Raw genomic sequence first — 26594 nt, 5'->3', positions numbered from 1 at the left:
TAAAAACAAACTTACTTAAAATTAGAAAGATTTAAGGTTTAGAACTCTAGTCATGAAGTTAGCATGTATTCTTACATTCTGAAATACTATTATTCTGAATCGTACTGAAAGAGCCACTCCAGTCACAGTATGGAATACAGACATAGAGCTTTTATTCCTCTCAGGTACATGTTACCTTTGTTTCTTACCATAAAGAAAAGAAAGAAAGAAAGAAAAAAACCTCCACAGATACTTTGCTCTTTTCTTCTCTTGGGTTGATATTTTAAAGCATATGCTACTCCTAACGAAGTTTAAACAAAAAGAAGTATACCACACTGCTCATTGCATAGATAAGATCATAAAATAAGAATCTTTTAAATTATAACAGAAGCTGACCTCAATATGAGATTTAATGTATTACAAGATCAGCAACTTCACTTCCTTGCTACTTAGGCTATTTGGCCAAGCAAGAGCAAAGACAGCCAATAAAATTTTCAAACTAAGTAGGTTTTAATAATATATTAGCATGGTGCAAAAGTAATTGTGGCTTTTGCTGTTACTTATACATGCATTACCTTAATCCATGGCAATTATTCATGAGTCTGACCTAAGGATATAGATGTTTATCACAAACTTTCTCTCAAATGTTTAATTTACTAAAAATATCATATTGCACATATGTCTGGCACTAAGTGCAATAAACTACACAAAATAGTAAGATTTCCTTGGCAACCTCAAATAGTAAATACATTTTCCCCACCATTTACTAGTGGAATTTTCTTTATTTTCTGCATCGGCTATGAGGATAAACACCCACCTGCTTTTCTCTTCATCTCTGAGTTTTCAGTTTTTTCCTGGGTTTCCCACATAGATAATAAATCTTGGAATTGGCCTGAAATTCCTTCTATGGTTTATCTTGGTATAACTTTTGTTTCTTTTTTCTACAAGTACTTTATTTCCCCTTTTTTTGCCACCCGAATTATGTTATTTTTTCTTTCCCCTTTCTGAGACAATCTGAGTCTTTTAGTGAGAGTCAATAAAGCCTCCATTGCCTTTTCTGTCTCAAAGATGGGTATATTCTTATACCACAGAATCCTCCAATATCTTCATTACTGCTTAATCCTTAAATTCCTACTGTCTTTCAATTTTCTCTATTGTCTCCCTTGATTATATCCCAAGAATGACAGTGATGATTATTTAGTCATGTCTTGAATAGCAATATTTTATTTAAGCAAGAAGTAGAACAAATGTCTCAGTGGGGTACAGAGGTAATTTGACATATGAATAGCACATACACGGACCTGAGTAAATAACAAGGACTTACTCTAGACGGATGTGATTGTTAGCAGAATGCTCTGTCCTGCTGATAACATACTGGATGTGGCTGCTTTGACATTGTGAAGGCACACTGAGAACAGCATCTGAACCACTGCATAAAGTAGCCAAAGCTTTGAAGGTATAACGCATAGCACTTTGTTGAAATGTAACATTTGGTGAACAATCTCCTCTCAGATCTGACATAGAAATTTTACAACCAGGGTGAGAGTCTCTCTTCCTGCAAGTGAATTTACCTGTGCTCTGTCACTGTATCTACACTATGACACTCTTGTTTTCTGTGCCATTGGCCTGACTCTGCTCAGGCGGATTCTCTAAAGCTGGCTGTGGTGCTTCCCATTTCAATCTCCCCTCTTACTTGTAATTATTGTGTAGTGTCCTTTACCTGCTAGTTTGACACAGGTGTCATTAGGGGTTCAACTGCATTAACCAAAGCATAGGTCCAAATCCAAATCCTTGGTACCTTTGAATGTGACCTCTTTTGGAAATTGTGTGTCTTTGTAAATGTAATCAAATGAGGTCATACAGGAGTAGGGTAAATCCAAATCCAAAATGACTGGTGTCCTCATAAGAAGAAGAGAAAAAGACACAAAGATGAAGAACACTATGAGACAAAACCATCAGAAAATGGAGTGATGCACCACAAAGCCAAAGAATGTACACACCAGATCCTAAGAGAAAGGAATGGAACAGATTTTCCCTTACGGCATTCAGAGAGAGCCTAGTTCTGCTAACACCCTCATTTCAGACATCTAGCCTCTAGAACTGTGCAATAGCAAATATCTGATCTTTTAAGTCACTCAGTTTGCAGTACTTTGTTAGAACACACCTAGGAAATGAATACGGGTATGGAGTCATACAATATAAAAGCTTAAAATAGAATTTTGTAAGCTCTTCCATCGATCTGTATGATTCTGGAGCATGCATGGGAAATTTTGGATTAACTGGCTGCCATTATCCCACAGGAACCAAGAATTTCTACCACTTTTACAGTTGTGTAGACAAGAAAGAGACAAGGAAACAGAAAGACCACTAGAGGACTGAATGGGGAAAAGCATGAGAAAAAAGAAATACAAACACACAATAAAGAAAGAGAAATACGGTGATAACTGTGAAAAAAGAAGCTAAGTTTCTCCCTTCTGGAATTGACAGTTGGAAGGGTGACTTTACTCGGCTTTTTCTGAGACCTAGAAGCTTAAGAAATATATAGCTTATATCTGGAATACTATATGGTCTAAATCAGAATCTGCTCTAAGCTCACAGCTTATACTGGGATACTATATGGTCTAAATCAGAATCTACTTTAGGCTCATAGCTTATATCTGGGATACTATATGGTCTTAATCAGAATCTACTCTAGGCTCAGAGAGAAGAGGTTACAAGCATCAGCAGGCTCCACAGAATCACCATCCTTTGTCTTAATCTCTTCTCTAGTTCCAAACTCAGTTGCGGTTATGTATTGCATAAATCAACGCCAGGGCATATGCAAAAGGAAAACAACTTATCTGAGGGAGAGAATCTGTATCACTAGGTTTTATTTGACAGTGTTTGTTATTATTTGCCTAGAAGAGTTACCCATGGAACAATCTCCCCGATAAATTCAAATATCTATTTCATGATCTACAAAATCTAAATTGACTTTATTCCAATCTAAAATGACACTTTCTCCCCTTTTGTAACCATCTAAATAAAATGTCTTAGCCTCATTTTATAAACTAAGAAAAGCCCATTTGACTTATTCTCTTCAATTACTGACTGAAATATAGGTTTTCCATAAAGATTTAATTAAATGAAGTATACAAAAGAAAGAAACTATTCCATGAATATATGTTAGGTCTATTTTCTTTTAAATTTTAGCTTATATAAACATATGCTCATTTTACTGTTTATATGTGATCTCTCTCTCACTCTTTCTCTCTCTTTATAATACTTTTTCTTTGATTTTTAATACAAATACTATTAGCTAAAAAATAATCTCGTAACATTTTATGGTATTTTATTTGTATATACTGCATCAAAATGCAGACTTGAAATACAAATTCAGAATTTAAAACTACATTAATTCTTCCATGAACACCATTATCAAGAAATATTGGTTAATTAGAGGTAATATAGTGTATTAGGAAATGCCAAAAATTAAAGGAAGGACATCTATTATTATATGGCACAACATCATGCTGTGTATATTCTACCATACATGTGTATTATGTAATTCTATGTACTTTCTCAGATAGGCACAACTATATCTACTGAGACACACAGAATGCAAACACTTTCCAGGCTACAGAGCTGGAAAAAGGAAAAGAGAAAATATGAATTCAGGTCTATATAACAGCAATTCCAGGAAATTAGTATTCTTCCCTATTACTATTAGATGCATGCTAAACATTCACACACACACACACACACACAGACACACACTATATATATAGAAATCAAAACAATGGTTTAAAATGCTGACGTAAGCATTAGCTTCCTTGGATTCATTGCAACTCCATGTATTACTTGTATCTCCTTGGACAAGTTAATTAATCTGTATGTGGTTCCCTTTCTTCATGTATAAAATAGGGTTAATACTAGTACATCCTTCGTATATAACCATTGTAAAAATTAAATGAGTTAATATAGCTACTGTATTTAGACAGTACCTGCCACATGGTAAGTGTAAATATTAGTATTATCTTATTCATACACCTATGATAAGCTCTACCTATGTGTTTGTTCATGTGTATCATACAGTTATCATGGTGGTGAATATATAAACCATAAAGTTTTATTGCCAATATAAAATACATTATTTTCAAAAGACTTTATGTGTCAAAGCACTATATGCAAATGCAGCAAAATAATTTGCTTAAAAAAGTTTCTTAGAGTAGATATGTTATAAAGGTTCAGTTATAAAATTTTAATAATGCATCAAGGTTACCTTCCAAATGTTATCCACTGTAGAACACACTTAAACACACACACACACACACACACACACACACACACACACACACCATATGGGAAAACTGGAGAAGATACACAGATTAATAGAAAATATATAGAGCCATCCCTGGTATCTATGAGAGATTGGTTCCAAAACCAACAAACTCCATGGAGGCTTGAGTACCTTATATAAAGTGATGTGGTATTTACATGTAACCTGTGCACATCCTCCAGTATACTTTAAATTATCTCTAGATTACTTATAATACCAAATGTACCCACAAAAATTAAAAATAAAAACATGAAAATAGATAAATGCTATGTTAATATAGTTGCCCCTCAGTATACACAAGGAATACGTTCCAGGACCCCTATGTATACCAAAATTCATGCATGTTCAAATCATGCAGTTGTCTCTGTGGAACTCACATATATGAAAACTCAGCCATCCACATATGCAGGTTTTACATCCCATGAATACTGTATATTTGAACCATATTTGGTTGATAAACATCTGTGTATAATTGGTCTTGTGCTGTTCAAACCAACGTTGTTCAAGGGTCAACTGTAGTTGTTATTCTGTTTTGGTTTTTATTTGTATTATTGTTATTGCTTTATTTTTGTTTTTTCTGAATATTTTTGGTCCTTGGTTGAAATGACAGTTACCCATGGAATATTCAACCAAATGACAGTTACCCATCAATATTCAACCAATGGATAGGAATGACTGACTGTAATAAATTTTAGGAGACTTAAATTTAATCTCTGTCTCACTGTGTTTTAGCTTAGACTAACCATTAATCAACAGACAGCTGCTATTACATTAAAAGGGACTTTTATTTTAATGTTTCATATTTTTTATATCTAATATAGTGTCTTGCAAATAGTCAATATTCAACAAATATTATATTTACTGACTAATACATAATTACACACACACAGATACACACATATGAACAAAGAAACATGAATGATATACTTTCTATTATTTAACACTGAAACAAATGGGGAATTATTTGACAGCCCTATTGCTACAGTTATTGCCTTTAGGACAAAAAGAGCATTGCCAGTGAAGGGCTCTGATTGCTATGCCAAGTATTACTAACATGCATAAACTCTTGTTATTATTTTCAATCTAAAGAGAGACTCACCTATAGTCTGAAGATCCATGTAATTTATGCATCCCTTTAATTAGTCCAAATATTTCTAAGTGTCTGGCATACAGACTTTTAAGAACTGTGAGGGCTGATCTGATACCAGTATCTTATCAGTAATTCTTCACAGATGAGACATAAACATTATTAATGAAAGGGGAAAAGTCTTTGGATATATTGTTCAGGGATGTCCTCTGAACTATTAATGAAGAAATTACCTTTGGTTCATTTTGGTTATTTTCCTTTTTTCCTTCTCTTGTAGCAAAAGCACAGAGTAGTGGACCTTAACTCAGTAAACACAGGTTTCCTTAACTGTCTCCTTATTAAATATTCAACATTAAGCAGAGTAGAGTTTTGCCACCTTACATGATCAAATGACTCAGACACTCTAAATCAAACATAGGAAAGGCTAAGTGAATAAAAAATCTCAGCTGTAAAACTGAGGCTGTAGGACAGATGCTCTCCAAGGTCCTTTGATGCCTTAATAGCAGCAGCCTTAGCAGTATTAGCTCTGTGAAATGGTAATGAAATGGTGATGGAAATTGGGAACTGTAGATTAATGCTTAGCTCTACTGTTCATGGTACTGCCATCTGCAATTCTATAGTATCTGAAGTTATACTCTCTGTAAGTGATTTTATTAAGCATGCTTACTGAGGAAAAATAATTGTATCGACAATATCATAGGTATAATTATTTTGATTCTTGACACGAAAAAATTTCCAGCTGCTTTATCATTTTAAAATTCTTTCTGAAAATTAATGGTGGAAAAGTTTTTAAAGATATACAAAACTGTAGTGAAACTACAGACTTGATACTGAACAGTTCTTCTCAAGTCCTGTCATATGCAGTTTTACTAGTCCCCAGCAAAATAATGAAGCCATCTGTTGAATATCATTGATAAGTTACTTTATTCAGCACATCCAGACGTAAGCTTTTGGACTGCAGATATTTTCATTTTGGACTTCTCTGTACTCCATTATACATTTTGTTTCCCAAAATATGGGCCTAAATAATTAAAGCACCCTCCAATAGCATAGCAAATGCATGTATAATGTAAGATTGTTTAAATATATGTAGCAGATGTTGGCAGTTCACCTACTCCTATTTCTCAGACCTTGCAGTGTACTCTCCTTGCCCCATTTCCAGGTTATCGACATCTGTGTCCCTGAAGGCCTTTTTTCTGGAACCTTGGTGGCTAGGACAGAAAGGCAGGTCAGAAATACAGGACAATTAACACCTCTTGGGAAGCAGCCCTCAACCAGTACTCCCAGAAATTGGTTCTAAACCAATGATAGAGGATTCAGGGATACCCGAAGTGTTTTTATTTTAGTACCTGGATGGCAGAAGATAAGGAAAACTAAAGAAGGATCAGGAATTTGACTATGGACATGTTCAGTTTGAGGTTTAAAGTGCAAGTTAATATGTTAAATGTGCAGGTAGGCATACAAATCTAGAATTTCTTAAGAGTTAAGGGCTGAAGATACACATTTAAGAGTAGCCAGCATGCAGATATTCTAGAAAGACATAATACTTGACAAAGTCACTTGGAAAGAAAAATGTAAGCAGGGATGAGATGACATCCCAGAACTGAGACCTGAGTACTCCAGCATTCGGACATCTGGATGATGCAGATGGATTAAGAAAGGATGATAAACAAGGAATGAAGCAGAAAGAAGGCCAAAACAGAATAGTCTTTCTCATTCTTTGTCTGCTATTCAGTATATTACCAACTTTCTTAAATATACATATATTACTACTATAAAAATAAAATAAAGTTTTGTACTCAAAAAATACAATATTTTCTACCAAACTTTATGACAATTTGCATACTTATTTTAGAATCTAACATTTCTACTTACATGAAAAAAATGCTCAACATCACTAATCCTCAGGGAATTGCAAATCAAAACCACAACAAGGTATTGGCTCACACCAGTTAAGATAGCTATTATCAAAACTACATAAAACAACAAATGCTGGCAAGGATACTAAGAAAAAGGAAGCCTTATACATTGTTGGTGAGAATGCAAACTACAAAGAACGATATGGAGGCTGTTTATAAAACTACAAATAGAACTATCATAGGTTCCAGCAATCCCACTACTGGGCATCTATCTATCCAATGGAAAGGACATAAGTATATCAAAGAGGCATCTGCACACTCATAAATAAAAGTGCCTTAACAGGCAAAGCTGGTGTAACAGAAAACAAAACAGAGTGTGATTTTTAGCCCAAACTCTATCATTTACTAATTGTGTGGCAATGAACTTAACCTACCTAAGCTTCAATCTCTTCATCTGTATAATGGAAACAACATTTATCCCCATAGTACTCATGCTGGTTTCAAAATTCCATTAAACGTTGATTTCTTAATCAGAATATGCTTCAGTTCTGCAGTGCAAAGTAATCACTGTTTTTCATACATATTCATCAAATTTGCATTACTGTATGTATGTAAAAATTAATTACTAGAAGCAAAATTAAATGCTCCCAAACCTGTGGGTATAAACAAAATATCACCTTGATCTGAATGTAGACACTGGCATCTGATGTAGGCACCATTTGTAAGTAAGTGAGTATCTTCTTCAGTAGTCTCAGTCCTGTGCTGCTTTCATACCTTGCTCTTGCACCGACTAGCACACATCTACCACTGTTCCCAGGTTCTGTGAATTGACATCCTTACCTTCTCTTTTTTTTTTTTTTCTTTGTATCAGTTAAAGAGAAGCCTAACTCAGCTTGCCTCCATGAGAAGGGTTTTCTTGTGTTCTATAGGTCTATCCCAAGATTTATACAGTTGTGAAAGGTGTATATAATTTAATAGAAAGCAGTGGTCATATTTTTATTTTAGCAAATGTGCCTCCAGAAACATGAGAAAGAGCACCAAGGAATTATCAATTTCACAAAACATTAACATATAAAAAGTTTAATAGGGTCCCTGACCCGTTGGCCACTGCTTATTGACCAGACATTATCATCTATATTGACATCTATGTGTTCTGGCTTTGTAAGCAAAGTAGCCTGATTTACTTCAGTATTTTATTAGTCATTAGCCCTAAATTTACTTTTAAGGAGGAAACATTATATCTCATGAAGGAATTCATACAAAGACATTAGTCATCATCTATTCATTAGCTAAGAAACAGAAAATTACTTTTTGATTCACTCAACCAACATAAATGCCAGTGGCAAAATTTGTCAACACCATGGGGGAAAAGACAATAAATAATGGTACTAATGACAATATTAGTTCAGATTTATCAGTGCTAAGTGTCAGACACTGTGATAAGCACTTTGGTTGCATCATTTAACTTAATAGTCAAAACAACTTTAAAAAATATTATTGGTTGGAAGTGGTGAGTCATACCTGTAATCCCAGAACTTTGGGAGGCCAAGGCAGGCAAATCACTTGAGGTTAGGAGTTCAAGACATGGTGGAACCCCATCTCTACTACAAAATACAAAAGTTAGTTGGTTGTGGTGGCAGGTGTCCATAATCCCAGCTACTCGGGAGGCTGAGGCAGGAGAACAGCTTAAACTAAAAAGGCGGAGGCTGCAGTGAGCTGAGACCCCACCACTGCACTCCATCCTGGATAATTGAGCAAGACTCCATCTCAAAAGAATATCATGTACATTTATAGAAACAAGACTTAAAAAATTTAAATGAAGCCAAAGCTCACCTAGATAGTGAGTTGTAAAACCAAATTTTCATCATATACAGAAAAGCTTCAGAATTTGCACATTTAACCTCTGCAGCATACTGTTCCCAGTTGGTTCTCTCAGTCTTTTTCATGTGTTAGTAGGTTTATCATTCTAACATTGGTAATTAACTGAATGGTAAATAATATCAAATATTAGTGATGTAATTACAATTCCTAATAACAAGGACATAACTAAGAACTTTCCTAATTATAGAAAATAGAAAAATTTCAATACTAGCTTTAACAATCTTCATGGAATTTTTGGGAACTGCAATTTTACATATATCCAAATACTGGAAGGTTTTCATTCAAGTAACTTTAACAGAACGTCCACTTTTATTTTTTGTAACCTGACTCTCTTGTTAGTTTGATTTGGAAACGTGATTAAATCTACCCATTAGATCTTGATGTTCGAGTAACCACCTGCAATTTTAGGATATCAGAGAAGGTTCTTTTCTGTTAGTGAAAGATATTTCGTTCTAGATAAAATCTCCACAGTTCATCCATCTAGTTCATCTCCTTGATTCCCAAAAGTTCTTAATATTGGCTATCCCAAGATGACTATCTACAGCTAGAAGCTTTTGGCAAGGGAAACCTTAGATGTAAGTTTTAGATTACTTCTCCCCACCCTAGTTGGTGCAATGGGAAAATCTTATATTGACTGCAATCATTCTGTTAAGACATAGAGAGAAAGATGCCATTTATTCAACCAGATTGCTCTCTTCAATTATTCCCCAGAGTAAAAAACAGGCACTTTGTGAAACTAATTCACTTTTTCAGAGCTCTTGGGCAGTTTGGAAGAACTGCTTTAATGTGCTAAATGGCACCCCAGTGAATTCTGAAAATGCTTGCACCTAACAAACTACCTTACTCACTTTTCAGATGCAGCTTATACCTTAAAAGAACAACTAATTTAATATTTTATTATGAGTTTCTCTAGGTGGCTCACTTTATAGCTCTTTAGTTGCTGTAGTGATAAAATGATCTAGATTAGCATAGACCATCCCAAGACAATAATGTAAAGAACACTAAAATGTTTTCAATGATGGTGTAACTCCTTAGACTACAAAACCTGGAAATATAGCTACTCTCAGTGTTAAATGCCTTTGAAACATAATACCAAGAGGACTCTGCTTGTATTTTGGGAAAAGAACAAAGAACTCATAATTAAGTTGTAGTCTAGGAGTTGACAAAATGAAAAAGGCTTCAGCCCAGATTCAATTAGCATATTTATTATATCCTTATTGATGTTGCAGAATATACTGGCTTGTGTTTAAATAAATCTCCTTCTATTTCCAGTGGGAAAACAGATATTTCAATATCTTATATGAATGCCCATGATATATTTTCATTAATAGACAAGTGCTATAACACACACATTTTATGTGTAGTGTCTAATGTGTTATCAGCTATCTAGACATCTTAATATTAACTCATCAGGCACTTCATTCTCTTATTAATTCTCCTTTATACTCTCCTCAATATTTTTATTGCTTACTTGCCTTCTGCACATTTGACATTCTGTTATTGGTCCCTTCTTGACTTTCCCTCTCCGGCTCTCCCTTTCCTCCTCCTTAATCCCATGATCCCATGTAAATATGAATCCATTCTTTTTTTTGTTATTCAATTAAATAAATAGCTATGAGTTATGCCGCATATATGTTATAGAGGTCTATGTTTATGATTTCCTACAAATCTTTAAAACACATGATAGCAAAATGCATTACAGGTAATTCCATATGAATGAGTCTCTACCACCACCAATTTTGGAGAGAAATTCAAATTGGATGCATAAGCCAGACTAAAATGGACATAAATAATTAAAATTTCTTGTCCCAAAGGCTCCTCAAAGTTAACCATCTTTGGGTCTGGCTGGATCAGATGACACCAGTGTACTTGCCTATTTTGGGTTAGATACCTCAGGGTTATTCTAGTCCTAGGTGCCACTGCTGTAACATAATAAGAAACATTGTGATATCAATTTATATTTGAATGGAATTTTATATTCTTCAAAACAGTTTTACATGTATCAACTCACGTTATGTTTATAACACTATGAAGTGAAAGTAAGTGATTGAGAGAAAAAAAAAAAAAAAACTTAGATAAAAGGGCCATACATTTACAAGAAAACAGGCCAAGAAAGAATAAGTGTTTTGCTCAAAACCCAATTAATATGGCCTAGACCCAACGCTAGTCAAATGCTCCTAGTAAAATGCTATTATTTGTGTGATTTACATAACTACACTTAGATATAACAAAATAGTAATTATCGAGTTTTCACATCAAGGGATGCTGATGGGAGGGTGGAGACTTGGTACTGTGGTGGAACTTCTCAGGCAGGAGGGAGCAGGCCCTGGAATACGGGTGAGTAGTATGAATGTAAAAATGTCATGACCCTGTGACTAAATTATCACTTTTATGCTATTTTTCTAACATCTTTTAATCAGAGTCAACAATCTTTTTGATACACATTATAATAAAGAAACCAAAGGAGACCCTAAGAATATCCTCCACTGTCCTGGCTACACTTTTCAACTCTCTTAACAGTTTTTAAAGATGATTCTCTGGCTTGTTTTGGTATTATCACCCACTCTTCACGAACCAGCAGAAAGATTTGGAGTGCAATAGGACTCAATAATTCTTGAAAGGCGGACATAGAGTGTGGAATGATACAAAATGGAGACTCAGAAGGGTATGTTACTTGGGTTAAGGATACCCTACATTACCTCACTTAACCACTACAAAATCTATGCAAATAGCTAAATTGTATTTGTACCGCATAAATTTATAGAAATAAAAAAATTATTCTTGAAAGTTTTGCCTAAATATTAAATATGTTTGAGCATTCAACACATGATTTCTGCATTGCTTTTATATCAGGAGTCAGCATACTTTTTTTTTACAGAGGGCCAGAAAATAAATGCTTTAAGCTTTATAGATCACGAGGCCTCTGTTACAACCGCTCAATTCTGCCACTGTAATCCAAAAGCAACTATAGACAATATATAAAAATGAATGCAGCTGCGTTTTAGTAAAACTTTATTTACACAATAGATGGCAGGTCAGATTTGGCTTACAGATCACAATTTGCTGACCTCTGGTCTATACAAAGTCAATGTCAACTGTAGTGAACTGTTCTCTACTAGGACAACATACAGATTTAAAAAAAATAGGATAATGCTTGCAAGGTCTGGCTTCCTCTTCTATTTGAAGAGTCTCATACCAAATTTCTGGCTTCAGAGGGAAGATGCCAGCCTATGCTCACTATCCTTATAACTGGAAGCACTAATTACCATCTACTTTATTAGTATTTCATACTTCTGAAATCCACTATGAAGCATTTTCTCTACTCAGCATATAATCTTTTATTTACATTGATTTTCTAATGCACACCAAAATTCCTAAACCCTCTTCATCACATTCTCAAGCATGGCCATGATATTTATAACACAGAATGGTCAGTTCTACTTTTCTAATTTCCAGCTCTCTATTCTCTTTCTATGCATACTTTCTCAATACCTAATATAATACCATGCCTAAAGTATTCATTTCCTTAAGACTTGTTAAAATATTTTACTTCAGAGATTCTAGTTCTGACATATAAATTCCTTAGCTAAGAAGCAGGCTCTTCCAATAAATTCTTAATTTGTTGAATTGAAAACCTAAAACATAGGTAAAGTGCCATCTTCTCAGTGTTTGAAAATAGAACTCATTCATTTCCCTTAAATAGTAGTTGCTACTACACCAAAAGCTCTTGGATTTCCCAGGTATCCCAGAGGGGGAGGAAGCAAGATAAATAGGGATGCACATCAGTCACTCAATTGAGAGATTTTCAGCTAAATAAACTACAACTCTCAATATGAGACCGTCAGACAAGTGATTGCTCATGGTCTTCATCTTTCACAGTGTATACACTGACCAGGAACACTAAAGTAGAATGTCTAAATGTTCAAAATTATCATTGTATTCTTTCAGTCTTTTACTATAGATCATTATGAAAATAAAAGGCATAAACTGGCAAAATGTTTTATATTTTTACTCCAATAAGGTTGCCAGAAAAAGAGAAAATAAACAAGTGTAGTAATTTTTACCAACTTATAAAAAAGATTAATAACCTGATCACAAACATCCAAATTCTTACATTAACCAAGACTTTCATACCAACAAAAAATATAATTAGCCACTTCATAAACAGCTACCAATCTTATTTTTAAGAAATACATTTTTTCATAAAACCAATTTCTCAAAACGGCATAATTAAATGTAAATGAAATGTTTCTTGTTCAAAAGGAGGCAACAACTGACCAGCAAAATTTAATAGCCAAAAACTCAACTATTTACCCCTTCTATATATAAGCAGATCATCTTTAGTGGCTGCAACTTACCAGTGTCTTTGTGTTTTCTTCTGTAGTTTGTTCACATAGCTTTTGTGACCAGAATCTCACAGGAATGCAAAACAAATCAGATAGATTGACACTGCACTTCACTCCATCTCTAAACATTTCTGATGCCTTCACTTTATATTTATCTTACGGTATAATTATAAGATTTTAAAATAGAAGGTTACACATTCAAAACATGTATTTTATTTTTACTTTCATATCCAAATATGTTATTAAAATTATTCAGGATTAATTTGAATAGCTTGCTTGCTTTTTTGTGCATGTTGTTTATCATACTATATAATTTAAGGAAGAATCTGAGTCGCCTTACACATAGAACATAATTGAAAAATACAAAAGCCAAAATAGACAAATGGGACCTAATCAAACTCCACAGCTTCTGCACAGCAAAAGAAACAGTCATTAGAGTGAATCGGCAACCAACAGAATGGAAAAAATTTTTGCAGTTTACCCATCTGACAAAGGGCTGATATCCAGAATTTACAAAGAACTAAAACACATTTACAAGAAAAAAACTAACAAGCCCATTCAAAAGTGGGCAAAGGATATGAACAGATACTTTACAAAAGAAGACATACGTGAGGCCAACAGACATATGTAAAAATGCTCATCATCACTGGTCATCAGAGAAATGCAAATCAAAACAACATTGAGATACCATCTCACGCCAGTTAGAATGGCGATCATTAAAAAATCTGGAGACAACAGATGCTGGAGAGGATGTGGAGAAATAGGAACACTTTTACACTGTTGGTGGGAGTGTGGAAGACTTCAACCATTGTGGAAGACAGTGTGGCGATTCCTCAAGGACCTAGAAATAGAAATTCCATTTGACCCAGCAATCCCATTACTGAGTATATATCCAAAGGACTATAAATCCTTCTTTTTATAAAGACACATGCACACATATGTTCATTGCAGCACTGTTTACAATAGCAAAGACCTGGAACCAACCCAAATGCCCATCGATGATAGACTGGACAGGGAAAATGTGGCACATATACGCCATGGAATATTATGCAGCCATCAAAAACGATGAGTTTGTGTCCTTTGTAGGGACATGGATGAACCTGGAAACCATCATTCTCAGCAAACTGACAGGAGAGCAGAAGATCAAACACCGCATGTTCTCACTCATAGGCGGGTGTTGAACAATGAGAACACATGGACACAGGGAGGGGAGCACTACACACTGGGGTCAGTTGGGGGGAAATAGGGGAGGGATGGTGGGGGGTGGGGAGCTGGGGAGAGATAGCAAGGGGAGAGATGCCAGATGTAGGTGATGGGGAGGAAGGCAGCAAATCACACTGCCACGTGTGTACCTATGCAACAATCTTGCATGTTCTTCACATGTACCCCAAAACCTAAAATGCAATAAAATAAATGGGGAAAAAAAAGAAAAATACAAATAAAGGTATAAAAACAAATCTAGAGAAAATCCATATAAACAATGAAGACTGAAATAAGAAGGAAACTCAAGCACAGATATATAAAGCCCTCATCCGATACAAGTTACCAAAGTCATCACAGACACTGACTCACAGCTTTTTGACATCAAAGCAAAAAGAGAAAAATAATTTTGCTTTCCCAAGAAATTTACTATTTATCAGGGAGTGCAACGATGTGGTGTGACATTTCATACTGATAGCAGTAATAGCAATATTAAAAATAATAATGGGAGGGCAGTCAAGATGGTGGACTAGAATCAGCTAGTGTTCACCACTGTCATGAAGAGGGAACAAGGTGGCTAGTAAACAATGACCCTGCAAGCCAATGATCTAAGAAAACACATTGGCATGCATCAAGGCAGCAAGGTGAGACAGAGAACAGAAAAGAGCAAAGCTAGGCAGTAACCTATCTGGGTTCAGTGAGGAAGTCAGGAGAGGCTTCCCAGCAGGAGGAAAAGGTAAGTGAGAACCCGCAGGAGATCCACACTTTCCACAGAGACCTGTGCAATACTGCAAATGAGAGAATTAACATGGCATCTGTAGCTCTCTAGACAGATAGAGAGTTGCAAGTCTACAGGGATCTCCACAGGCCTTGGACCCCAGAGCAGCTCAGCATCAGCTACCACAGCCCCAGTAGAAGCCACAATCGGGGTGCCCAGGAGTAGTAATTTGCTTTACTCTCCCTCACCAGACAAGGCTCACAACTTAGGTGCTTGCCCATGAATGGTGGGCTGGATAAAGATTTTATATATATATATAATATATTATATATATATATTATATATATATAGTATATATTTTATATATATATAGTGTGTGTGCATATACATACATATATGTGCATATATGTGTATATATATATGTATATGTATAGTATGAAATCATGTTCTTTGCAGCAATGTGGATACAGTTGGAGGCCATAATCCTAAGCAAATTGATGCAGAAACAGAAAACTGAATACTGAACACTGCATGTTTCCTATTTGTAAGAGTAATCTAAATATTGAATACACATAGGCATAAAGATAGAAGCAACAGAGCAACAGAGACTGAAAATGACTATCAAGGCGGGAGGGAAGCATGGGCTAAAAAAACACTTATTTGGTACTATGCTCATTTCCTGGGTGATGGGATCATTTGTACCTGAAACCTCAGCGTCACATAATATGCTCATGTAACAAACCTGTATATCAACTCTATAATTTTTAATAAAATTTAAAATTATAAAAAATAATTATAGAATATTATATGCCAATTACTGCTTTGCATGCCTTATATACATTAACTCATTTAATCCTCACAATAACTCTAGAAAATAGTCATTATTATCCCCATTTGGAAGATAAGGAAACTGAGGACCAGAAGATAGAGAGGCTTAGGAACTTACTCATGGTCCCACAGGTATAAGTGGCTGAGCTGGAATTATGAATCAAGGCAGTCAGCTCCAAAGTCCTCACTCTTAACTATATTTTATGCAGCGTCTCTTATTACTTAGATCTGAACAAAGTGTTTTGAGCTCTCACGTAGAGGACCAAGGAATATTCTAAAAGGTACCTCAAGCAAAAATTACATTAAGACAAATATTTCTTTTTCTTTTTTTTTTTTTTTTTAACCTCTGAACTTTTTATTGGCCTACCGCTCCCCAAAGGGTCCCCTGCTTCTGCTGGCCTAATGTCTCAGAACTTTGGTGTTGTTGGTCTCAGACACCACTTTGCCATCCACTATCCGACGGGTGGTGGTCTTTTGGATGGTTTGCAAGGAGTTGCTGCTGTCCAGGGCATCACTAAGACTGAAGTCCCTGCCATCTTCCAGCAGGCGGCGGTAGGTGGCGATCTCAGCCTCCAGCTTGACCTTGATGTTCAGCAGAGCCTCTTACTCCTGGGCCTGGCGCTGTCCCTCTGCCTGGGTCCCTGCCAGCTCTGACTCCAGGTGCAGAAGGATCCCGTGGAGCTGCTCCATCTGCAGGGCGTAGCGGGCCTCCATCTCCCTCAGGCTGTTCTCCAAGCTGATCTTTGTATTTCTCACGGAGTCCAGGTCGATCTCCAAGGACTGAACTGTACGTCTCAGCTCTGTGAGTGTCATCTCAGCAGCTTCAATCTCAGTGGACTGTGTGGTGACCACTATGGCGCTCTCCTCAATCAGCTGAGTCCAGTACTTGTCCAGCTCCTCTGGTTCTTCCGAGCCAGCTCGTCATATTGAGCCCGGATTTCTGCCATGATCTTGGCGAGGTCCTGAGGTTTGGGGGCATCTACCTCCACGGTCAACCCAGAGCTGGTCATCTGGGCTTGTAGGCCTTTTACTTCCTCTTCATGGTTCTTCTTCATGAAGAGCAGCTCCTCCTTGAGAGCCTTGATCTTTGACTCCTGCTGCAGCTGAGTGACACTGGTGTCATCGATGACCTTGCGGAGCCCATGGATGTCGCTCTCCACGGACTAGCGCATGGCCAGCTCTGTCTCATACTTGACTCTAAAGTCATCAGCAGCAAGACGGGCATTGTCAATCTGCAGAACGATGCGGGCATTGTCCACAGTATTTGCGAAGATCTGAGTCCTCAGGTCCTTGATGGTCTTGAAGAAATGGCCCCAGTCTCTGATCTGGGGTCCCTTCTTCTCCAGGTGCTCCCGGATGTTGCTCTCCGGCTGCCGGTTCTCAGTCTCCAGGCTCCTCGCTCTGTCCAGGTAGGAGGCCAGGCGGTTGTTCAGGCTTTGCACAGTCTCCTTCTCATTCTGGATGCCTCCTATTCCTGCCAGACCCCTGGCCATCCCCGCGGGCAGGCCCCCAACCCCCATGCCACTCCGGAAGCTGGTGGAGTGCGACACGGAGATGCAGGAACCAGAGCCCTTGGCGCCTGCGTAGACACTGGCTGACCAGCAGGGTGTCGTAGCTGGGCACCTGGATGGAGCCCACGGACCGGTAGTTGGTGAAGGTGGAGCCAGTGGTGAAGCTCATGCTGCCCGGGGAGGAGAGCGAGAGGCCAGGAATCAGGTTTTCGATTAGGAAAGGAGGAAGTCAAACTGTCTCTATTTGCAGATGACATTATTGTATATCTAGAAGACCCCATCGTCTCAGCCCAAAATCTTCTCAAAATGATAAGCAACTTCAGCAAAGTCTCAGGATACAAAATCAATGTGCAAAAATCACAAGCATTCCTATATACCAATAACAGACTTAAAGAGAGTCAAATCAAGAGCAAACTCCCATTCACAAGTGCTACAAAGAGAATAAAATGCCTAGGAATACAACTAATAAAGGATGTAAAAGACAAAGATTTCTTAAATCATTTCTCATCATCCTGTCAACGAGCAACTCAGGAACAAAATTCACAGGAACTATGTACAGGCTATGGTGGGGCTGGTATGAGCAAAAAGACTTGAAGAAGCTCTTCTCACTTTTATTTTCTGAAATATGTGATCTTCACTGGTAATCTTAACTCAGAGACCTAGCTATATTTAGACTAGATGACCTACAAAAGTAACCTGAGAAGTATTTTTAAGTAAATAAAATATATGTGTGTATTGTGCTGTCTTTCCACACGCTATTTCAGACTTTCTATTTCAAAAATATAAAATAACTTGATACTCTGCTCCATTTTGGGAATATAAATAAAACCTTGAGAATTGAGAAGAGGTACACCATGTACTGCAAGGTATGTGTTTTACTAACCACTAAAACACTGAAATGACACATGGTGTATAACTTAAGGTTTAGACTTCAAATTTTATTTTTTGGTGTATGCTGTGAATGAAGAAATATATTAGCTCTTCAGGGTATGCAGCCACACGTGTTATACGTTACATCAGCAAACACTCATGTTTTATATTTTTAGGAGACTAGAGGAATCATTACAGTTTTCAGTTTATTGGTTAAACTTATGACACAGTTTTGTTATTTATACCCCCCTTTTGTGTGATGAGAAGGTGACCAAGGGTTGCACTAGCAGAACCAATTACTTTCCCTGCTGGTCTCCACTCCCACTAATCATCTTACTCTGATACTGGTTGCATTTAGTCTAGTGAAATTGGACAATTCAGCCTATGTCTGTCACTTACTCTGCTTATTCAGGAGCAGATACCATGTCATTCTCATCCCTGTCACTCCATGGTGACTGGCACAGTACCTTGACCATAACAGGTATTTGGGAAATGTTGGTAGCACTGCATTGAAAGTTAAACATTAAAAAAAAAAAGTTAAACATTTATGATGCCATCTGGAATACAAGAAAACAATGATTTTTTAATAAACAGCATACAGACATATTTCTTTGCATTGATTATCAGATATCTCCCTATTCCTTTCCTTATAAATTATGAGAGCTCAATCCCTACTACACAAATTGAATCATATTTAATCAAAGAAGCTACAAACTTAAGCAACAATGCTCAGCAGGGAGATTTTCAGTGGATTTGCTGTGATGATAAAATTCCTGGAGACAGAAGCTGCAAATTCAGCAACCTATATAATAGGAAGAATAAAATTTAGAAAAAGAGAGCATGTGATAGGTGACGGCATATGTTTAACAGCCAAATGTTTTGCTGAATGCTCCCATTTGCAGTTTAATGGGAGATCCAATACAAAAATTCCACTTACACCTGAGTGTTTAAGGTAAAACACTGAAACGGCTAACATATGCTCAAAATGACTTAGAAACTCATCTGCTTGGGCATATATATCTCCTTGGCAAAGAAATGTAGTATGGAATGCAAGGTACAAGAACTAGTAGACTAATGGAGGGAACTGCAGAGGCAAAAACCAAACATGATATACCACATAGTTCTGCTATATATAAGCATGAAAAATAAGTATGCATTTTTTTATCAACCACACAGACACAAAAATCTCAATACCTTTTACTTCAAGTATAATCCATACCCAGGTATAATGACTACAGCATCAAGTGGGAATATTTCCAAAGAAAGGATTCCTGCTTTGTTAGTTTATATACAGCGAGTATGGGTTTAGCTTCTAAAAATCTCTAGCATATGATTTTATTAATAGGTGAGCCCTATTTTTCCATTTCTAAAAGCTTGGGAAAGGGAAAAGGCCAAGAGCCAAAGTTCAACATGGAAACAGCATTTGCCATTAGAAGGCAGTGTTTAGATCCAGGTACTTGGCTGCAGGAAGCCAGAAGAGACACTTTGGTCATGGATGACTGTCTGAGAACTAAGAATAGAGCTGGAGCTGAGAGAAATGACATATATGCCATTAAAAAAGGGAAATAAGATTAATAGCACAGAGGTGAGCATGACAATAGTATACAAGACAGTCAGTGAGCAGTGAGGATACTGAGCTAATTTGAGAAAAGGGTGAAGGGAAAGGAAAATACAGTTGCAACAGACTATGTATAAATTTTAAAACAAGACTTTATTTTAAACTAAATTGTGGGAATTCACTCAGGGTGGTGGCAAAAAATATTAAGGGAATAATATTGGAGAAAATTACAGAATATAGTCTCAAACCCTTTTGGAAGACCTAAGGGTTTTTTCATAGTTTCAGTAGAAGTTTTGGCTGAAGGCAGTCTAAATCCCCCTTACATTTAGTTAATAAGTAAAGCAAATAGCTAAGGTATGTGGGGAGTTTACCTAACATGTTAACTCATGTGGTCTTAAAACTAACCTTTGAGCTGGATGGTCCTCTCAGGGGAAGGCTGACCAGGGATATTATCTACTAATGGTGTTTGCTTTAGGCATCAGAACTTGCGCTTTAATCTTTCACTCTAGTAGTGTTGACTCAAGCCTTTGTCAATTAAACTTTAATAAATAAATGTAAGTCTCACTAGCTGGGGAGGGCAGGCAGTTGCAACTGTTTACAGTGCTCTCCAGGGAGTCTATAAGGGGCCACAGAACCTCAGCCAAAATGGTAAGGCTTAATACCTGTGTGTCTGTGTACTTCATTCATCTGTCACTGAGTCAGGGTCTGCAGGACAGACCCCTGCAGGTGGTGACCTTGACATTAAATAGTATTAATTTAGTTTTATTTAACTAAAGAAGTGAAAAGATTTGAGGCAAAGGTGTAGACTCAAGGAAGTAGTCTTTCTTAGAGGATGACTACCTGAGCTATGTATATTGAAGGAGAAATAAGAAAAAATTACACTACTTCAGAGGCTTTTGGTGAAACACTGGTTTATGTGCAGGTATTTGTTTTGGCCAGTACTACACTGTATACTGCCTAAAAACAGAGAATATTTAGAACAGTTTTCAAATCCAACAATAGCAAAATGCTTTTCCTTAATACTGCAGGGTTTACAGAGATGAAACTCACTGGATTATCACAGAAGGGTAGTAGGAAGAGAAAAAGAGAAGAAGGGTATTTTAATACCTCTGTGTCTCAGTATACTCACAGGTAAAATGTAGGGAGTATAGCACTAACTACCTTACTGATTAATTGACCTTAAAAAGCATTGACTAGTAACTCTAAGTGTGTATGTCAAGACAATGAATGTTGATATTATGTTTGCCTTCTTTTTTTAACATTATATTTCCCAAACTAATTCCTTAGTCTTAATATGGATCACATTCCAAATAAAAGCTTAAAATAGATTAACATAATATATAACTAGGTCAGAATAAAGTATCTGCCATGAAATAACAAAAATATTAAAGTTAAAATAACATTGATTATAGCAATAAAGATGGAGCAGTTAAGGAAAAATATTTATGTTTATATTTGTTTTATTTTTCTGTAATTCCTGGGGTATTGTCCTACATTCTTAAATTACTGATAATTCTGCTACTGAAGATTTGATTTTTCTTCTATATTTGTTTTCCACACTACAATGCTTCTGAAACCCCACTGACTTTCTCCTTCTTATAATGAAAATAATAAAGTACTGGATATGGAAGTATTTTTAAAATATTTTTAATTTTATAAGGAAAGGAAGCAAGGCATGAGTTGGTTACGTAACTTTCTCAATGATAATAATTAAATCGGCTAGTCCCAGGTAAAGTGTTTCTCTCTCTGCCTACTGCAAGATTTACAGTTAGGCTTTCCTTCACACTCATGCAGAATGGTGGACTGCTTCTGTTATTATACCCATACAATTATTTCACGTTAACGTCTCCTCTTTGAATTGCTTATGACAACTGAGGGGTCCGAATTTTTATTACATTTATTCTGTTAGTTGATTTTCTTCCAAGACAAGGACCGAAATTCAATGAAAACAGAACTCACTTTATGTGGGTCTTACACTTGATCTTACAATTTAAAACACAGGTAAAAAACAAGCATTTTTAAAAATGTTGCTTTTTCACATTTCATTTTCTGACACAATGCTCTTAACTATTCCTTGCTTCCTTATGCACCGACCTTTTATAAGTATTGCAGTGGATTTTTCACTACATTAAAGTATTAAAGAACTAGACATGTTCTCCTAAGCAAAGTTAATCACTCTCCTCTATGGATCAAAGAGTTCTCTATTCCTTGTGACAGCACTTATCAAGGCATTGTTACTCTCTTTATACATTCCCTTCTCTTGCTAACTGTGCTAGACTCTTGATATCTAACATGTTACCTCATATCTGGTAGGCACAAAATACACATTTCTGAATAAGTGAACTCCAGCAGTTAACCAAACAAGGTCAGGCTACTCTCTTTGAGCCAAAAAAAGAAATTATTATGAAATGCTTTTTAAAAAATTAACACAATGCTGCCTACATAGACAGCATTCAAACATATACTTGTTGGCTTACTAATTAAGTATCCAACAGTTTGAGTGGACTCACAAAGCAGCACTTGAATCGTCACCAAGTGAGACCTGAACACATGCACATGGCCAAAGCAAAGAAAAAGTTATAGTCTGTCATGTTATTTAATTTTTGAAAAATTGAAAATGGGTTAGATAATATACACAAAGCATTTTTCCTTTATTTTCCAAAATGAGTTTTCAGAAAATGAATATGGAATTTATATTTATAATAAAGGAAAAAAGAGGACGTTTATGTTACAGTCTAACAAAAATGAATGTTAAGAACAGCAGGATACTCTATGTGCCTATTTACTTTTTAGCAAATTTTAATAATGAGTACCTTCTTAAAAATTATTTTTCCATTTAAAAATTTAAATAATAAATATAAATGAATACTATAGTGATTGATTCTAGTTAGCCCTCTTTCATTTAAAGGATTTTATTGAAATTAATCTTTAATATGGTCAAAATTCAGATACAGTAGTTACAAATTGATGCTTGCATAGTACAAAATTATACCTAAATATAAAATAGTTTTAGGTAAAATTGAATGTTAAAGGAATACTTACTTTGGAAATCCAAATCAATAAATAACTAAACAATAAATAACATTCATTTTAATCAACAATATATATTTACATAGCTTAAGTTAGTCTAAGATCCACCAGTGCACATAAGACTAACCTGAGAAATAAGTATTCAATTGATAGGCAAGTGATTTCAGAATACCCAAAACATTTGGATCTTATAAGGTTATAGGCCAAAAAATTATACCAGAACCTATATATGAAGCTAAATATTAAGAAAGCTGCCTGGATCTTTAGCAAAAAATAATATGTATAACAGATTTATGTGTCCTATGAAGCACTTTTTTTTCCAAATATTAACAACTTCATGTATTCAGAGAATACAAATATTCTATCCTTTCTTCTTCTTCTCTTATAGTCATAATGTCCTTCCAACCACAATGAATATAGCCTTGACTTTGCCCTGCTGCCACTGGAACAAAAGCCTCTAGCCAGCCTTCCTAACTTCAGCATCAGTAAAACCCTTTAAGCTGCCCTCTGCATTGTGTTAGAATTTTCTGGCCAAAATATATTTCTGATCATATAAATTTTAACTGTTAAATAATTGTCGACCAGAATCCAAACCCCATATTTAGCATCTTCAAGTGGCATATATAATTTCTTCGAACAGTTTAATATACCTATTAAAGGATTATGGGATTATTGTTATTACTATTTTTTGAGATAGAGTCTTGTTCTATCACCCAGGCTGGAGTGCAGTGGCGTGATCTTGGCTCACTGCGACCTCTGCCTCCCAGGTTCAAGCGATTCTCCTGCCTCAGCCTCCCAAGTAGCTGGGATTACAGGTGCCCACCACTATACCTGGCTAATTTTTGTATTTTTAGTAGAGACAGGGTTTCACCATGTTGGCCAGGCTGGTCTCAGACTCCTGGCCTCATGATCCACCCACCTCAGCCTCCCAAAGTGATGGGATTACAGGCGTGAGCCACCATCCCTGGCCCTAAAGGATTATTAACAAAATATAATGGCTACCTGCATTCACAGCACCATTGATAGAACTTTGAGGTAAAGACTGTGTCTTATTCATTATTTCATTTCTAGAATTGAGTGCATGGTAAATGCTCAATGAAGGTTTGTAAATATCAATGTTGAATGTATGAACGTTATTAATAGCTAAATTTAGATTTAATGACATCATTTCCTATTTAAGTTACTGCTAATTTGACTATAGCAGGACCAATAATCTTCCTCCTGTACTTTTCTACACATTTTATTAATAGACACTAAAACATTATCATTAAACAAGCAGATTACCGTAAAGAGAAACTCAACTTTAGAAAATTTAGACACATTGTAACTATCTGGTCCCAGATTAGAATAGAAGGGAGAAGCAGCGAGAGATGGGGGAGAGTGATATTGAAATGTGTCTCCTGCGTAATGTCATAACCCCTAACCCAATGAGATACAAATGGTGATGTGATAATTTTCCTACTACTGTTTTTGTGTGAATTTGCTGAGATGTATGCGGAACAGTAAATCCACTTTGACAAAATGCGTGTTTCAGTCTGAAATATGTCAGTTCAACTTTGTTGAAAATCTAATTTTTAACACTTTGTTGTTGCCTTTAGCTGTATTAAAACTGTCTGTTCGCCAAAAGAGATGACCTCTTCCCTTACTAAAGTCATACCATGGCTTATGTTGTATATCAGAAAAGAAAAGAAAAAAAAAAATCAACAGTCCCTGTATTAGAAGAACACCAGTTACATTTCCCTGATGGCCCATTCACAGTATCTGCACTGGTGGATGAGAAAATTTTCCTTTCACAGATGGCAATCTGTTTTTCAAACATTTGTCAGAATTCAGCTTTATAAAAAGGAGGTGAAAAAAAAAAAAACAGAAAAAAATGAGGAATAAGTTGGAACCCCCTGATTACCAAGAATAGAAGTGAAATAAATAATGAGGTGAACCCCATAAACACTGCAAAGTATCACAAAGGTCAGCGCATGTTATGGCTTCTCTTTGCAAATAGTAAAACATTAAAACCTCTGGGTCTTTCATGAAATACTGGGATTTTTTTTTATGTATCACTGCGAGAACTTATGTTTACAATGTGTTTGTTTCTCAAACAAAATAATATATACACAAAATCATGATTGATGAGATTCCCAAGTTATAGCTATTGTTTAATAATAGCTGATTTCCAAGACAATATTTTAACCTCTGTCTTATTCAAGAGCCCTACAGATATTTCTATTATTTTTTGAGCTTCGTTTTTTTTTTTTTATATTTACAGGTAAAATTGTACGTATTCACTGCACATAGTATGATGTTTTGAAATGAAATGACAAAATCTGGTTAGCAAATACATACTTTATCTCACAGTTATCATGGTTGTGATGAGAACACTTTACATTCACACAGCATTTTTCAAGAATACAATATATTATTAACCATAGTCACCATATTGTATCATAGATCTCTTTAACTTTTTCCTCTTGTCTAGCTGAAATTTGGTATCCTTTGATCAACATCTCCCCACTTCACCTTCAACCACTCCATCCCCTTGTAACCACTGTATGTGATTATCTTTTTTGGATTCCACACCTGAGTGACATCAGGTGGTATTTATCTTTCTGTGTCTGGCTTATCTCACTCAGCAACATGTCTCCCAGCTTCATCCATGTTGTTGCAAATGACAGGATTTTATTTCTTTTTGATGGGTGAATACTATTCCACTGTGTATATATTTCTACTATTGCATTTCTTTTCTTTTTCACTTTTCTCTTTTTTTTGAGACAAGGTCTTGATTTGTCTCCCAGTCTGGAGTGCAATGGCATAATCAACCACAGTACAGTCACAGTCTGTTGCACTCAAGCAATCCTCCCACCTCAGGCTCCTAAGTAACTGGGACTACAGGTGCACACAACTATGCTCAGATAATTGTTTTGATTTTCAGTACATATGAGGTCTTGATATATTGCCCAGGCTGATCTCAAACTACTAAGCTCAAGCAATCCTCCCTCCTCAGCCTTCTAAAGCGCTGGGATTACATGTGTGAGCCAGCACATGACATTGTAATTTGGCCATGCTGAGTTCCTTAAAGGATAGAAATCAAGTTTCCACATTTGTACTAATGCCTGAAAAGCAGGATTTCTATAAATGATCCTTTGGTCAATGAAAATGAAGTTCATACAATTTTCATTCTAATGATGAACTTAACACTACGTGCTTCCCTCATTTCATGCCTTGATTTTTTTTACTCTTTAACCTAGTTATACTGCAAACACTTATGATATATTATTTCTAGAAAAAATAGTATAGATATTTATATCTTTGTCAGCTATGCAATTTTTAAAAAAATTATACAAAAATACAGGAAGAAAATATCCCAAAATATTATGAATTACTTCGGGATGTAGAATTCCTAGAATTTATTTGT

At 35.9% G+C, this 26594-nt stretch overlaps 1 protein-coding gene and 1 pseudogene across 3 annotated transcripts in view; both read right to left on the bottom strand.

Annotated features, from left to right (window-relative positions):
* Positions 1-26594, bottom strand: part of LINGO2 (leucine rich repeat and Ig domain containing 2) — a 1269869-nt gene that overhangs the window by 1050644 nt on the left and 192631 nt on the right. The gene's annotated exons all lie outside the window — the stretch shown is intronic.
* LOC116566165 lies at positions 16224-17982 on the bottom strand (annotated as a pseudogene).

Source organism: Sapajus apella, unplaced genomic scaffold (genome assembly GCF_009761245.1).
Source record: "Sapajus apella isolate SASKATOON/1434 unplaced genomic scaffold, GSC_monkey_1.0 scaffold42, whole genome shotgun sequence".
NCBI lineage: Eukaryota > Metazoa > Chordata > Mammalia > Primates > Cebidae > Sapajus > Sapajus apella.
Note: the sequence above shows the minus strand (reverse complement) of the source record. Positions and strands in the feature narration are given on the sequence as shown.